The 14,437-nt window shown below is 44.2% G+C and overlaps 1 protein-coding gene across 1 annotated transcript in view; it reads left to right on the forward strand.

Moving 5' to 3' along the window:
• TRPM8 (transient receptor potential cation channel subfamily M member 8) overlaps nt 1–3,450 on the forward strand; it is a 92,857-nt gene extending 89,407 nt beyond the window's left edge. The window contains exon 23 of the mRNA XM_055379835.2: nt 746–3,450. The gene's annotated coding sequence lies outside the window, so the exon portion shown is untranslated. The remainder of the gene's footprint in view (nt 1–745) is intronic.
• The last annotated feature ends 10,987 nt before the right edge of the window (nt 3,451–14,437 follow it).

Below are 14,437 nucleotides of genomic sequence, written 5' to 3' on the forward strand. Positions count from 1 at the left end.
ACCGTTTGACCTAGGCGAGGAGCTGACCCTGGGGGCAAGCCTTTACCAATTCCCCCATCTCCATCCTTGAATCAACCTTTGATCCCGGAACTTGGGATGAAATAAACAGATAATTGTCTATTTTTTTTCCTTCTCTTACACCAAAGTTGAAAGGAAGTAAGAATCCAGGGCGAGAGCAAGCCATTTATTTTCTCCTATTTTTATACTTCAGCAGTGGGCACCCTCCCTGAAGACTATGGGAATAGACCTTACTTTAAGGAAGGTCCCTGGAAGTTGTTCATTTCCTGCATAATAATCCGTTGATTCTTGCATTTGCTGCACTTACGTTCTAGTTCATTAAAAGAATCTAGGCTGTTCCTTGGGGGACTCATCATAAACCCACATTTTTATGTTATTTCAGTTTTAATTCAGTTTTTAAAAATTTATGCAGAAACCACTGAGCAAATAAAATGCTCAGAAACGTTCTGGGTTTTAACCTAGATTGAATGAGTTTGAATGAGTTGAGCCTTGATCATTCAACCTTAGTCAGGCAGCTCACACTGACAAACTGGTCAGAATACACATCTTTAAGAGAAAAAAACATTCTCAGAGCTGCTTCTATAAAAAAAAAATCTCTCAACTTTGGTGGTGTATTTGGATCTATTCTCAGTATATTCCCAGTATATTTTGAAGCAAACCATATCCTGCCTGAGAATGGAAGTGGGAAATCTATTCTTAACACAGTGTTCTTTCTTTGTTTTTACAGATCATATTAAGGAATGCTGATGAACAATTTTGCTCTCGACTACTAAATGAGAGATTTTCAGACCCCTGGGTACATGGTGGATGATTTTAAATCACCCTAGTGTGCTGAGACCTTGAGAATAAAGTGTGTGATTGGTTTCATATTTGAAGACGGATATAAAGGAAGAATATTTCCTTTATGTGTTTCTCCAGAATGGTGCCTGTTTCTCTCTGTGTCTCAATGCCTGGGACTGGAGGTTGATGGTTTAAGTGTGTTCTTACCGCCTCCTTTTTCCTTTAATCTTATTTTTGACGAACACATATATAGGAGAACATCTCTCCTATGAATAAGAACCTGGTCATGCTTTACTCCTGTATTGTTATTTTGTTCATTTCCAATTGATTCTCTACTTTTCCCTTTTTTGTATTATGTGACTAATTAGTTGGCATATTGTTAAAAGTCTCCCAAATCAGGCCAGATTCTAAAACATGCTGCAGCAAGAGGACCCCGCTCTCTTCAGGAAAAGTGTTTTCATTTCTCAGGATGCTTCTTACCTGTCAGAGGAGGTGACAAGGCAGTCTCTTGCTCTCTTGGACTCACCAGGCTCCTATTCAAGGAACCACCCCCATTCCTAAATATGTGAAAAGTCGCCCAAAATGCAACCTTGAAAGGCACTACTGACTTTGTTCTTATTGGATACTCCTCTTATTTATTATTTTTCCATTAAAAATAATAGCTGGCTATTATAGAAAATTTAGACCATACAGAGATGTAGAAAGAACATAAATTGTCCCCCATTACCTTAAGGTAATCACTGCTAACAATTTCTGGATGGTTTTTCAAGTCTATTTTTTTTCTACGTATGTCTCAATTCTCTTTCAAAATTTTAAAGAATGTTATCATACTACATATATACTTTTTATGTAAGCTTTTTCACTTAGTATTTTATCAAATATGTTTTTATTATATTCATAGCCTTCTTAAACATTATATCAATAATTGCATAATAGGCAACCTCTAGCGATTACCATAATTTTGCTCATTGAAGGCTATCTCCAGTTGATCATTGGGATGAGCATCTTTGTGCATGAATCCTATTGCTGTATTTGGGAAAATTTTCCAAGGTTAGATTCCAATAAATATCTATTTATTATTAAATATTAAAATATCTATTTATTATTAAAACCACTTATAAGGCTTTTTCATAAATGTATAGCAAATAGGAATTATTAACTTGAGCATAAGATATGAGATACATGAACCTCAACTATTAAAATAAAATGTTATATTTAACCCTTAGTTTAAGAAGAAGTCAATATGCTTATTTAAATATTATGGATGGTGGGCAGATCACTTGAGTTCAGGAGTTCGAGACCAGCCTGGCCAACATGGCAAAACCACATCTCTACTAAAAATAAAAAATTAGCTGGGTGTGGTGGTGCACTCCTGTAATCCCAGCTACTCAGAAGGCTAAGGTACAAGAATTGCTTGAACCTGGGAGGTGGAGGTTGCAGTGAACCAAGACTGCACCACTGCACTCCAGCCGGGGTGACAGAGTGAGACTCCGACTGAAAATAAATAAATAAATAAATAAATAGATAGATAAATATTACGGATGGTGAAGGGAATGGTATAGAATTGGAGAGATTATCTTACTGAACACCTGTAGTCCCATCTTTCTCTGGAAGTGGTGGTATTTGAGCAGGATGTGCACAAGGCAATTGAAATGCCCATAATTAGTTTCTCAGCTTTGAATACACTATAAACTCAGTGGCTGAAGGAGGAAATTTTAGAAGGAAGCTACTAAAAGATCTAATTTGAAAAACTACAAAAGCATTAATTTAAAAAGTTTATTTTCCTTTTGTCTGGGCAGTAGTGAAAATAACTACTCACAACATTCACTATGTTTGCAAGGAATTAACACAAATAAAAGATGCCTTTTTACTTAAACACCAATAATGACCTAAAAGGGAATCTTGTTCATAGGGCCAATCAATTCATGGTTTCAGATGCTGACAGCAGATGGGCAAAATTTACATGACAAAAATCGTCAATGAATGAAATATTCAAAATTTCTCTATTAGTGAAAGAATGTCACTTTCACTTCACCATGGCAACTAAAATGTCTGCCTTTTCTGAAACCAGAAGAGGGTAATGTCATCTCCATGCTGACTGGAAAAATCAAGTCTATGGCAGTATGTAAGATTGTGCAGAAACAACAGCCTCAACCTCTTACCCTCAATTCAAGTAGGAAATTTGAATAAAACCAGTAAATTAAATCTAAAACTTCCCAGAAGTCGTATTTAGTATAACCTATTTGATGATCCCCTTTAAATGAATTTGTCCTTATATTCATATTTCCATTGACTGTTTCTGTTAGCTTCAGAAATAGGCCTGTGAGTACATCAGTATCCAGCTGCAAAAGAAATCCTCCCATTGACACTAAAGACAGAAAACTTGCCCAATACTGAGAAGCAACTTGCATTAGAGAGGGAACTGTTAAATGTTTTCAACCCAGTTCATCTGGTGGATGTTTTTGCAGGTTACTCTGAGAATTTTGCTTATGAAAAATCATTATTTTTAGTGTAGTTCACAATAATGTATTGAACATACTTCTAATCAAAGGTGCTATGTCCTTGTGTATGGTACTAAATGTGTCCTGTGTACTTTTGCACAACTGAGAATCCTGCAGCTTGGTTTAATGAGTGTGTTCATGAAATAAATAATGGAGGAATTGTCATGTGTTGCTTTTGTCATTTTATTGAGAGTGGCAAAATAAAATTCCTTAATTCGGTCAGATTCACTTCTATAGGGATTTGGTTCCCAGAGTTACATGAACTGACTTCTCTAAGCAGATGACTAGAGCATTCTGATTAAATGCAAGCAAATGAATTCCCCCCTCTGGTTCTGGTTCTTGTCAACATGGCCAGATCTGAATTCTGTGGCCCACTTTTTGGTTTCCCCCAAGTCAGGCATCCATCTGTAGCCCCGGGGACTCCAGATTCATTGACTCAGAGCCACCCCAATGTGTCATGGGTCTTTTTTGAGGCCTCATGTGGGCTCACAAATAGGTGCTTCTGCTCTGTGTTGGGGTCAACACGAATGTTGATTGTCCACAAACCACTTGACAATGGAGCTTCGGGCCCAGCAAAGGACATGATTCCCTTGTTGTAGGCATTGTCTCCGGAGTGTTCCTGGGCCCTCCTGCTCCAAACACACATTCATTCCAGGAAGAATCTGGGAAATGTCTCTTTTCCCATGCTGCTGCTGCTTGGTTCACCTGGGGACTGAAGTGTGTTGTTGTCATGGATACAGTTGCTGGCTGCAGCCTCGGTCTCAAAATAAAAGGCTTGAAAGTCAGGGTTGAGCTGGTGCTGGATACGGGGAGCACACATCCCACTGACCTTCCCAACCCGAACTCAGGTATGAGCAGGTGAGCCTTTATTCCCCTGAAGATAGAAATCTTTATGGGAAAAGTGACAGTAGCTGGCCTACCTCATTTGTTTATCAGACCCAAACAGGCATCTCTGAACCACAATTAATTTAGTGGGAGTCAGTTGGGGCTTAGGGTACTACACATACACATTTATAGCATCAAATTTTTAAAATCAGTTTTTTCCCTACAAAAATCTTATCTGACAAGAAGAAATTTCCCTTCTTCTTTTATATGTGTAACATGTAACATGTTGTTACTAAATGTCGACTTTGGGCACTTCTTTGGCAATAAGAATGGTTCAAAATAAGTGAAAGGGATTGGTAGCCTGTGCCTTCCATCATTTTACAATCTGTTTGAGTAGTTGAGGTTAATTTAAGAAATGAAATTAACACTACAGGGCAGAATTCCAAGTGCGTGTGTATCTTTATTCTGCAGATCCACATGCAGAATAAGGAGATTCTCCTGTGTGGGGTAGAGGATGAGAGAAGTGCCTGGGGACGCTCATCTTTGCTGGTGCAATAAGACAGAGAACATTGGCTTCTCCTGAATTCCTCCCAAGGAGACCACTCTTGTATTTGTAGAGCAGAACTGCCCCAAGAAACTCCTTAAGGTAGAGGGCAAGACACAGGTGGCTGCACGTGGTCACTAACTGCGGTGCATTAGGCAAGGGGGATGCATTTGAAGTTGCTGGGAAAATATTGAGGAGGATTCAGGGAGAGTAAGAACAGAGAAAAGGGGCAGGCTAGAGGAATGTGTTACAGGGAGTGTGTTTTGAGGACCCTTTCCCTGGGATGGTACAAATCTTTAGAAAATAAATACACAAATCAAAGCACTTGTATCATCAGAACACCCTTGACCTTCTAGAACATGGAGCATGGCATGCCTGTGAGCCCCCCACAGCCCCCCATCATGCTAGATTGCAGCAAGATCCTTCCATCCAAGTTCTCACTTCTCCCATTGATTCTCAACACTGCTCTGGGGGTATCTTTCTGAAATGCAAGATGGAGCCAACCATTCCCCGCTCACAAGTCTTCAGAGATTCCCTATGTACTAACACCTGCCTAACGTCTAATATGGGGCTCATGCACAGCAGCGGCCTGGCCCTTACCTCTGCAGATGCATCCTAGAGTCCTCCCTGCCTAGTTCCCAAACTTCAAAGACAGCCGTCTGGGCACAGACTTCATGCCAACTGCCCGTGTGGCCCTCCTGTCCTGGGCTGAGTGGCATGTTCCCCTTTGACACTTCCCACCACCTACTGCCCAGCACTCTATGCCAGGGGAAAACCAAACCACTTGTGTTGGCCACTCTTCCCCATGGCTTTCCCCTATCCTTTGTTTTATTCCTCTAGGGGTTTCCTAAAAGGAGGAAGCATAGTGCTATAACTCAGAACTGCATCATTGTTCGAAAGCTCTGCGACTTTGAAAAGGTTATATGAGTTTTCTGTGCCTTAATTTATGCATCGGTAAAATGACCCTCCTTCCTCAGAGGACTGAGAGGATTCCATGAGATAAGTTGAGAAGTCCCTAGATCCAGGGCTGGCCCTTTATAACTGCTCAGTGAATGTTAGCTGTCCCCATCACCACCATTTTCAGCTGTTCTCTCTGGCTAATGTCTCTTCCACCTGTCTCTTTGGCAAACTCTTATTTTACCATCAGGGCCCAACTTGGGAATCACCTCTTCCTGCAAGCCTGCCTTGATCCTCTGCTCCCAGGGCAACCTCTGGTAGCTTTGTCCTGTGAGGGCTTCCTGGCTCTTCCACTCATGGCACGTGTAGAAAATAGAACCTGTAGGTCACCTGGTGCTGGACAAGGACTTCTTTTAGTCACAGGCCCTGGCTGGACCCTACTTAGTGGCTAAGTGCCTTGACACTCCTGTAGTCAATTCATGGTCAGGCAGCTGTGATGATCAACTTCCATCATGATCTGTTTATGTGTCTCCTCCCTTCACTGGACTGGCAAGTTCTTGAGGGAAGAGACTTTTATGGGTTTGTTTAACTCATTACACCCAGACAGTGCCTGGTCTGTTGCAGGAGTTGGATGGGATATTTATGTGGTTGAATTGAGCTCTTCTTCACCATTCTCCAAAGTGCTGTATAATTTCTTTATTCATGTTCCTTCTTCTTTCTTGCCTAGTTGAAATATTGCTTATTCGTAATTAAGCACCTTTGCACCCTTTCCTTGCAATCCCAGGCAGAGGCCACAAGCCCTGCCCCATGTGAGGACAGACCCCTATTTACAAACTTGACTGCAGCCCTTGCAGCCTGTCTACAAGGTATGATGGTCATTGTATAGGGGACTCCAGATAAACAGAAACAATAGATTTATTATGAGGAACTGGCTCACATGATGATGGAGGCTGTGAAATCCCACAGTCTGTCATCTGCAAGCTGGAGACCCAGGAAAGCTGGTAGTGTGTAATTCCAATCTGAGTCCAAAGGCCTGAGAACCACAAACATCGATGGTGCAAGTCCCAGTCCAAAGGCAGAAGATCAATGTCTCAGCTCAAACAGTCAGGCAGAAATAGAGAATTCAGCCTTCCTTAGCCCTTTTGTTCCATTCAGGTCCTCAATGGATTGAGTGATACCCATCCATACTGGGGAGGGAAATCTGCTTTATTGAGTCCACCAATCCAAATGCTAATCTCATCCTGAAACACCCCCACAGACAGACACACCCAGAAAAAAAGCTTAACCACATATCTGGGCACCCCATGACCCAGTCAAGTTGACACATGAAGTTAACCATCACAGCTGTGTCTCCCCAACTCCCCTGATGAGGAGCTCTTGTGGGACAAAGCCCTGGACATTTGTACCAGTTCACACACGTATGCATTTAGACACATAAACTGTGTGCCATAATATGCTTAGATATAACCTAAACCTATTCTCATGGAATTACAATCCACATGGAAAGCCAGGTCCAAGCTAGTTTCAGGCATGAGCCATGAACTGTGATGGGGGCTTGAGTGCAAGGACTTTAGGGGAGCAGGTAGGAGGGGGTCACAACCTCGCTATGGGAGAGAAGGCAGGAAGGCATCCCAGTGTGTCCAGAATTGGTGGGTTCTTGGTCTCACTGACTTCAAGAATGAAGCCGCAAACCCTCGCGGTGAGTGTTACAGTTCTTAAAGGCAGCATGTCCAGAGTTTGTTCCTTCTGATGTTTAGATGTGCTTGGAGTTTCTTCCCTCTGGTGGGTTCGTGGTCTCGCTGGCTCAGCAGTGAAGTTACAGACTTTTGCGGTGAGTGTTATAGCTCTTAAGGTGGCGTGTCTGGAGTTGTTTGTCTCTCCCGATGGGTTAGTGGTCTCACTAGCTTCAGGAGTGAAGCTGCAAACCTTCGCAGTGAGTGTTAACAGCACATAAAGGCAGTGTGGACCCAAAAAGTCAGCAGCAGCAAGATTTACTGCAAAGCGCGAAAAAACAAAGCTACCACGGCGTGAAAAGCAACCAAGCGGATTGTCACTGCTGACTGGGGCAGCCTGCGTTTATTCCCTTATCTGGCCCCACCCACATCCTGCTGATTGGTCCACTTTACAGAGAGCCGATTGGTCTGTTTCACAGAGAGCTGATTGGTCCATTTTGACAGGGTGCTGATTGGTGCATTTACAATCCCTGAGCTAGACACAAAAGTTCTCCACCTCCCCACTAGATTAGCTAGATACAGAGTGTCCATTGGTGTATTTACAAACCCTGGCTAGACACAGAGTGCTGATTGGTGCATTTACAAACCTTGAGCTAGATACAGAGTGCTAATTGGTGCATTCACAATCCTTTAGCTAGACATAAAGAGTCTCCAAGTCCCCACCAGATTAACTAGATAGAGTGCTGATTGGTGTGTTTACAAACCTTGAGCTAGACACAGAGTGCTGATTGGTGTGTTTACAAACCTTGAGCTAGATAAAGAGTGCTGATTGGTGTATTTACAATCCCTTAGCTAAACATAAAGATTCTCCAAGTCCCACTAGACTCAGGAGCCCAGCTGGCTTCACCCAGTGGATCTCACACCAGGGCCACAGGTGGAGCTGCCTGCCAGTCCTGCGCCGTTCACCTGCACTCCTCAGCCCTTGGGCGGTGGATGGGATCGGGCGCCGTGGAGTGAAGGGGGTGGCACTCATCGGGGAGACTCAGGCGGGACAGGAGCCCACGGGGGGTGAGGAGGCAGACTCAGGCAAGGTGGGCTGCAGGTCTCGAGCCCTGCCTGGTGTGGAGGCAGCTAAGGCCCAGCGACAAATCAAGCATGGGGGCTGGGGGGCCAGCAGTGCTGGGGGACCCAGCGCACCCTCCGCAGCTGCTGGCCTGGGTGCTAAGCTCCTCACTGCCCGGGCGGCAGGGCCAGCTGGCCGCTCCGAGTGCAGGGCCCACCAAGCCCACGCCCACCCGGAACTCTAGCTGGCCTGCAAGCGCTGTGTGCAGCCCCAGTTCCTGCCTGTGCCTCTCCCTCCACACCTCCCCGCAAGCCAAGGGAGCTGGCTCCGGCCTCGGCCAGCCCAGAGAAGGGCTCCCACGGTGCAGCGGTGGGCTGAAGGGCTCCTCAAGCATGGCCAGAATGGGCGCCGAGGCCGAGGAGGCACCGAGAGGGAGCGAGCGAGGGCTGCGAGGGCTACCAGCACGCTGTTACCTCTCCCCAGGACCCAGCTAAGGGATAAATAGCACTTATCATGGAGGAGTGTTTGAAGCAAATGGAACACATATGGGCTAGTGGTGGAGAGCACAGGTTTGAACTGGCTCGCCTGGGCTCAAATCCCGCCTCTGAAATATGCTGGGACCCTTGCCTGGCATGCAGTCCGTACTCATAAAATGTTAGCTGTTGTAGCTACATGTCACTTACCAACTTCTTTTAAAATCTGTGTTTTGGGCAAAATGTTTCACAGTTATCCTGTGAAATTTGCCTTCACATGTCAGGAATGATTTTGCCTGAGAAAAATGAAAACAAGCCAATTGCCTTCAGGGAGCTGCACCTGTGGGGTAAAGACCCCAGGGAGGCTTCCTACAGGGACACAGGAGACCCCTGCATAGGGTGTGGGTATTAAAGTGCATCTGCCCACCCTCAACCCCAAAGTGGATTTTCCACCCAGTATAGTGCTTTTTTTCCACACACACACACACACACACGCTCCCCCCCCAAAAAAAAACAACAACAACAAAGCTGCAGGTCTCCAAATGAAGAGCTTTAGCAGCACTTTTTTTTTCCTTTTAAGTTATGAGATGGGAAAATAGCATTTGCAGTAATTTTGTGTGGCTATAACTGAAATTCCATGTGCGCGTTTTGCCTTATATTGCTTTTAAGTAAGTACAAAGGGACAGATAATGCTTCCAAGTGCATGCTGTCTCTATTATGACTATGGTAACTCCCAATCACTTGACTGTAAATAGTGCGGGGTTTCTGTCCCTGTTTCACATGCCTTTCACCCTACCTTTGAGCTTCCTCCTTCGCACCCCCCGCCCCCCCCCCCCCCCCCCCCCCCCCCACCGCGTCTCTTGCTTTCATTTCTGCACTGGCAAATGGCTATGATGTTTGGTTCCTTTTTTTCAGAGATGAGTGAAGAATTCAAGAGAAACTGCCCTCTGGGTTGATGGCGAGAGTTTTTGCCTTCAGCTTCACCTCTCATGTCCTCTGGATAGACCTCCCAATGGGGGCAAAACCACCGCAAAATGAAAATCCCCTCCTCCCCATTGAATCTGCTCTGCTGAAGCTGCAACACTCTCGGATTACTCCAGAAATGGATGTCCTTTCAAGCCCCGCTGTCAGTTTCTTTCCGATGCATAAGGCGATTTATGGATGCTTTATTCTAAGCCATGTGCCTTCAGTGACCCAGAACTGACAAGACTTGAGTTCCTGGCCCCCTGCAGGTTTCTCCACAGTCCATTCCCTAGCAGCCCCCTCCCCAGGGACAGCCTGAGGACACCAACACCAAGCAATAGCTCTGTCCCCTGCAGAACCTCCCATCCTTCTCCCTCCACAGCCCCCCCCTACTCCCCAGCTCCCCCACCCTCCAGCCCCTTCAAAACCCATCAAAGCCCCAGGACTTTGAGCACTGCTATCCTTCGGAGTGTCAGGCAACCACAATACTCTCATTCCAAGGGAGGGTCATTTCCAGGTCAGGAGAATCATTTTCCTTCCACTGCTGAGAGCTCCAGAATCCTGGATTTAGGTTCCTTTGTTATGAGGTTTCCTCTTCTGATCCTTCCATAATTAAGTGACACAATTTCTCTCCCCATTAAAAGGCAGGAGGCTTTCATTTTCAGACTTGAAGAGCATTTGACTTGAATGGAAGCACTTTTGAGTTCAGAGAGGGAAGATAAGTTCATTTTCATTGAGCACCACGGCTCACCTCTTCATACGATTTGCTCAGATTAATTCTCCAGTATTTCACATTCTCAAAGAATGTGAAAACCCCACTGATGAGATGGATCATGAAGCTTCCCTGGGCTTCAGTTCCCTCATTAGAAAAAGGAATGATTTGAACCAAATAATTATGCAGGCTCTCCCTGCTTTGAAATACTGACATTTTGTCACTGCTAGAATAAATGGAAGGAGAGCACATGGCTTTGGTCAAAACAAACAACAACAAACCTTCTTGACCATTTCGGTTGCTTTTACGTGATTTCTGTAAATGTGGCAGGGCAGAAAGGACAGGTGTTAAATGATGAGTGTTCACACCTTCCCTCTCCTCTCACAGCCTTCGGAAGGGTGGAGTTTCCTGCTTGGTTCACCAGGCAGTCTTTGGTTGTGGGAATGAACCTGGTGGTAAGAAAAATGAGGAAACAGGAAGGTTCCAGGGAGGCAAGTGGAAAGGAAGAAGGGGGCCCGCCCAGCTGCATTCCAGAGAATTTACCGAGTGTGGAGAGGAGGAGTAGCAGGATTTTGGGCCCTGCCTCGCTTGTGTGCATGTGTGTGCATGTAAGCGTGTGCTCTGTCTGAAGCTCTCCTTCTACCCGCTCCCTACTCTCTGTCATGGCCATTTCAGACCTCCATTATCCTCAAAGGCTTTGGTTCCTCTTGTTCCCCAATCTCCTTCCATAGTCTTGGCAAATAGTCTGACTTTCTACTTTTCCATTCCAATAGGAATTCTCTCAATCTCTCTCTTCCAAGTTACAGACCTTCCTCCACCTGGACCAGAATGTTGGGGTTCTTTTCTACTGCAGTGGAGGAGTGTTCTTTTGTTTTCTCTAAGGTCAGCTCTCTCCTCCTGTGCTTTGGATGCTATCCCCTCCATTCTTGTCAGGAACCTTGTAGTAGTGATTACCCCTCCTCTCGCCTTCCCTTAACCTCTTCCTTTCTCAACTGGAAACTTCCATCAGAAGTATTTAAATTTGCTCAAGCCTTTCCCATTTTCACTATATAAAGCCTATGTCCTCCCTCTTCCCATTGCCCTTTCTGTCTCCTTTGTTTCGTAGTCTGAGTTTTCAGAAATGTCCCTATACTAATTGTCTTCATTGCTTTCCCTCTCTTTCTCTGCTTAGCCTTCTCCAGTCTGCTACAGCCTTCATTCCCCCATGAAGCTCCTCCTTCTAAGCTGGCCGGTGATCTCAATGTCTTTATACCCAATGACATTTTTCAGTTTTCCCATTACCTCATTGCCCAGCAGATTTGACATTGTTGACAACTTCCTTCTTCCTGAACTCTTTCTTCTGTTGATTTTCTGGAAACCACAGTCTGCAGGTTTTCTTCATACCATTGACTGCTACTTCTTAGTCCCCTCTGACTGCAATTCTTCCTACTCTGACCACTGAATCTTGGCCTTCCTTCCTTCTCTGTCTTAGGCTCTCTCCTGGACCACCCTGGGTCAGCTCATTCACACCCATTGCTTCAGTTATGGTCTAGATTCTGTTGATTCCTAGATTTATGATTCCAGCCCAGGTTTCCTATCTGAGCCCCTCTCTGCTTATCCAACTGCCAACTGACATCCTGACATATACTCTTTAATCGTTTTTTATTTTTTAATTTTTTTTTTTTTTGAGATAGGGTCTCACTCTGTCACCCAGACCAGAATGCAGTGGTGTGATCTAGGCTCACTGCAACCTCCTCCTCCCAGGCTCAAGCGATTCTCTTGCCTTAGCCTCCAAAGTAGCTGAGATTACAGGTGCACGCCACTGCGGCCAAGCTAATTTTTGTATTTTTGGTAGATTCAGGGTTTCGCCATGTTGGCCAGGCTGGTTTTGAACTCCTGGGATTACAGGCGTGAGCCACCATGCCCTGCCACTCTTTAGTGTTTCCACCAGACAGAAATCTTGGAGTCATTTTTGGCACCCTCTTACTTTTCTTTTCATATCCTGTTGATTGTATCCTCTAAACATCTCTTCAATCTAAACACTTCTTTCCTTCCCTACCGCTGCATCTTTGTCCAGCTTGGACTTGGACTGTTATCTTTGCCTGAAGCACAGTAGTAGACTTCGACACTTCCTTGTTTACCTACTTATTCCTGCCCTACTCTAACTCTTCTCCAACTCTAGACCAAAGTGATCTCTTCAAAATGAAACTCTGATCATGCAGTATTTACAACCCTTACATAGCTTCCGCTTGCTCTTGGATTAATGAACAAGATTGTTACTGGAGGCTGTAAGGCTCAAAATGCTCTGGTCTGGCTGGGCGCGGTGGCTCACGCCTGTAATCCCAGCATTTTGGGAGGCTGAGGCAGGCGGATCACGAGGTCAGGAAATCGAGACCATCCTAGCCAACACAGTGTGAAACCCCGTCTCTACTGAAAAAAAAAAAAAATTAGCCAGGCATGGTGGCGGGTGCCTGTAGTCCCAGTTACTTAGGAGGCTGAGGTAGGAGAATCTCTCGGACTCGGGAGGCAGAGCTTGCAGTGAGCCAAGATCATGCCACTGCACTCCAGCCTGGGTGACAGAGTGAGACTCTGTCTCAAAAAAAAAAAAAAAAAATTCTCTAGTCCTACTTACCTTTCTAGCCTTATCTGATACATATTCTCCCTCTCTGATCTCTATCTCAATTTCTCAAGGACACTATGGAGAGGGAAAGAGATGCTGTTAATAATTAGTCTTGGACAACAGGCATAAAATATGACCACACTGAGCAAACTGTATGATGCCCTCACTCAGGAATGACATTCTCCTTCCTACTGCAGGCCCTTTTCTTGCTCTATTCCATCTGCCTTGGAACCTCTGGCCTCTGTTCTTCGCCTCATTAATTCTGACTTGCCTTTCAGGTCTCCAGATCCACTTTTTCAGGAAAGCCTTTCTTGACTCCCTACCTCAAATGCTCCTGTGATGCACTTTTGCAACGCTTCTTACGGAGCCCCTCCTGAGTGCCATTGACCTCTTTTGAGATTCCTCATCACTGTTGCCACTTTGTGTGCATTTATGAGATTATTTGATTAATATTTAATCTTCTCCACTGAAGTGTAAACTCTCTGAAGCCAGGAACCGTATCGCTGTTCGCTCATTATTGTATCCCCCACATGCAGCTCAGTGCATGACACATAATGACTAAGTATTATTCAATAGGTGAATCAACAAAGAAATCAGCTCATTATTGGGGGGTAACCATTGGTTTCTTATGTTTCTGCACATGTTATGAATAGAGATACTGACTACTTTTGTTTCTGACTATCTGTCTATTCAAGCATTTTGAGTAATGAACAGCTTTGGAAGATACAGATGAAGTCCCCCTTCAGAACAGAGGACAGACATGCTAGCTTCCCAATATAATAAAGATAATGTCTTCCTCTAAAGAAAAGGGCAGGTGTGCTTCCTGCCCATAATAAGTGATTCCATTTCTCTCAGATCAGTGTTCTGCTGGAAACATAATTGACTGCATATGCAGGTATAATATGACTATTTTCATGTTGCTTTGTGGGAATTGTAGCTCAAGTAACCAATGCAAAAAATATTGAAACCCTGGCACCTGCTGTAAGTAATAAACTGTCTTTCATCTCTAACAAATAATCTTGTGTCTTCTTTCAGCACTCATGCTAGTTGCGTGTTTGGTGAAATCTCAGACCCTTCACAGTTTTTGACATTAATTAATTATATTTTATTCATTCTGTATATTTCTTAGACTTTAGTATAGAGATGTGCAGAAATAAAACATGTGAATGTCTTGAGCATAAGTCCCTGTTTTTCCTTATGCATTGACAAACTACATTCCTGAGATCACCCCTACATGATAATCCGAAATAAGCAAAGGTTTTATTGACCATCTCTCTTATTTATTCACTTTTTAATGTTCTCTTTTTCTCCTAATTTTGTCATTTTTTTCCTCCTATGTTCTTTTGTTTTTATTAGTACTGGTTTATTGCAGAAAATTTAGAAATATTA

Source organism: Gorilla gorilla, chromosome 11 (assembly GCF_029281585.2).
Source record: "Gorilla gorilla gorilla isolate KB3781 chromosome 11, NHGRI_mGorGor1-v2.1_pri, whole genome shotgun sequence".
NCBI lineage: Eukaryota > Metazoa > Chordata > Mammalia > Primates > Hominidae > Gorilla > Gorilla gorilla.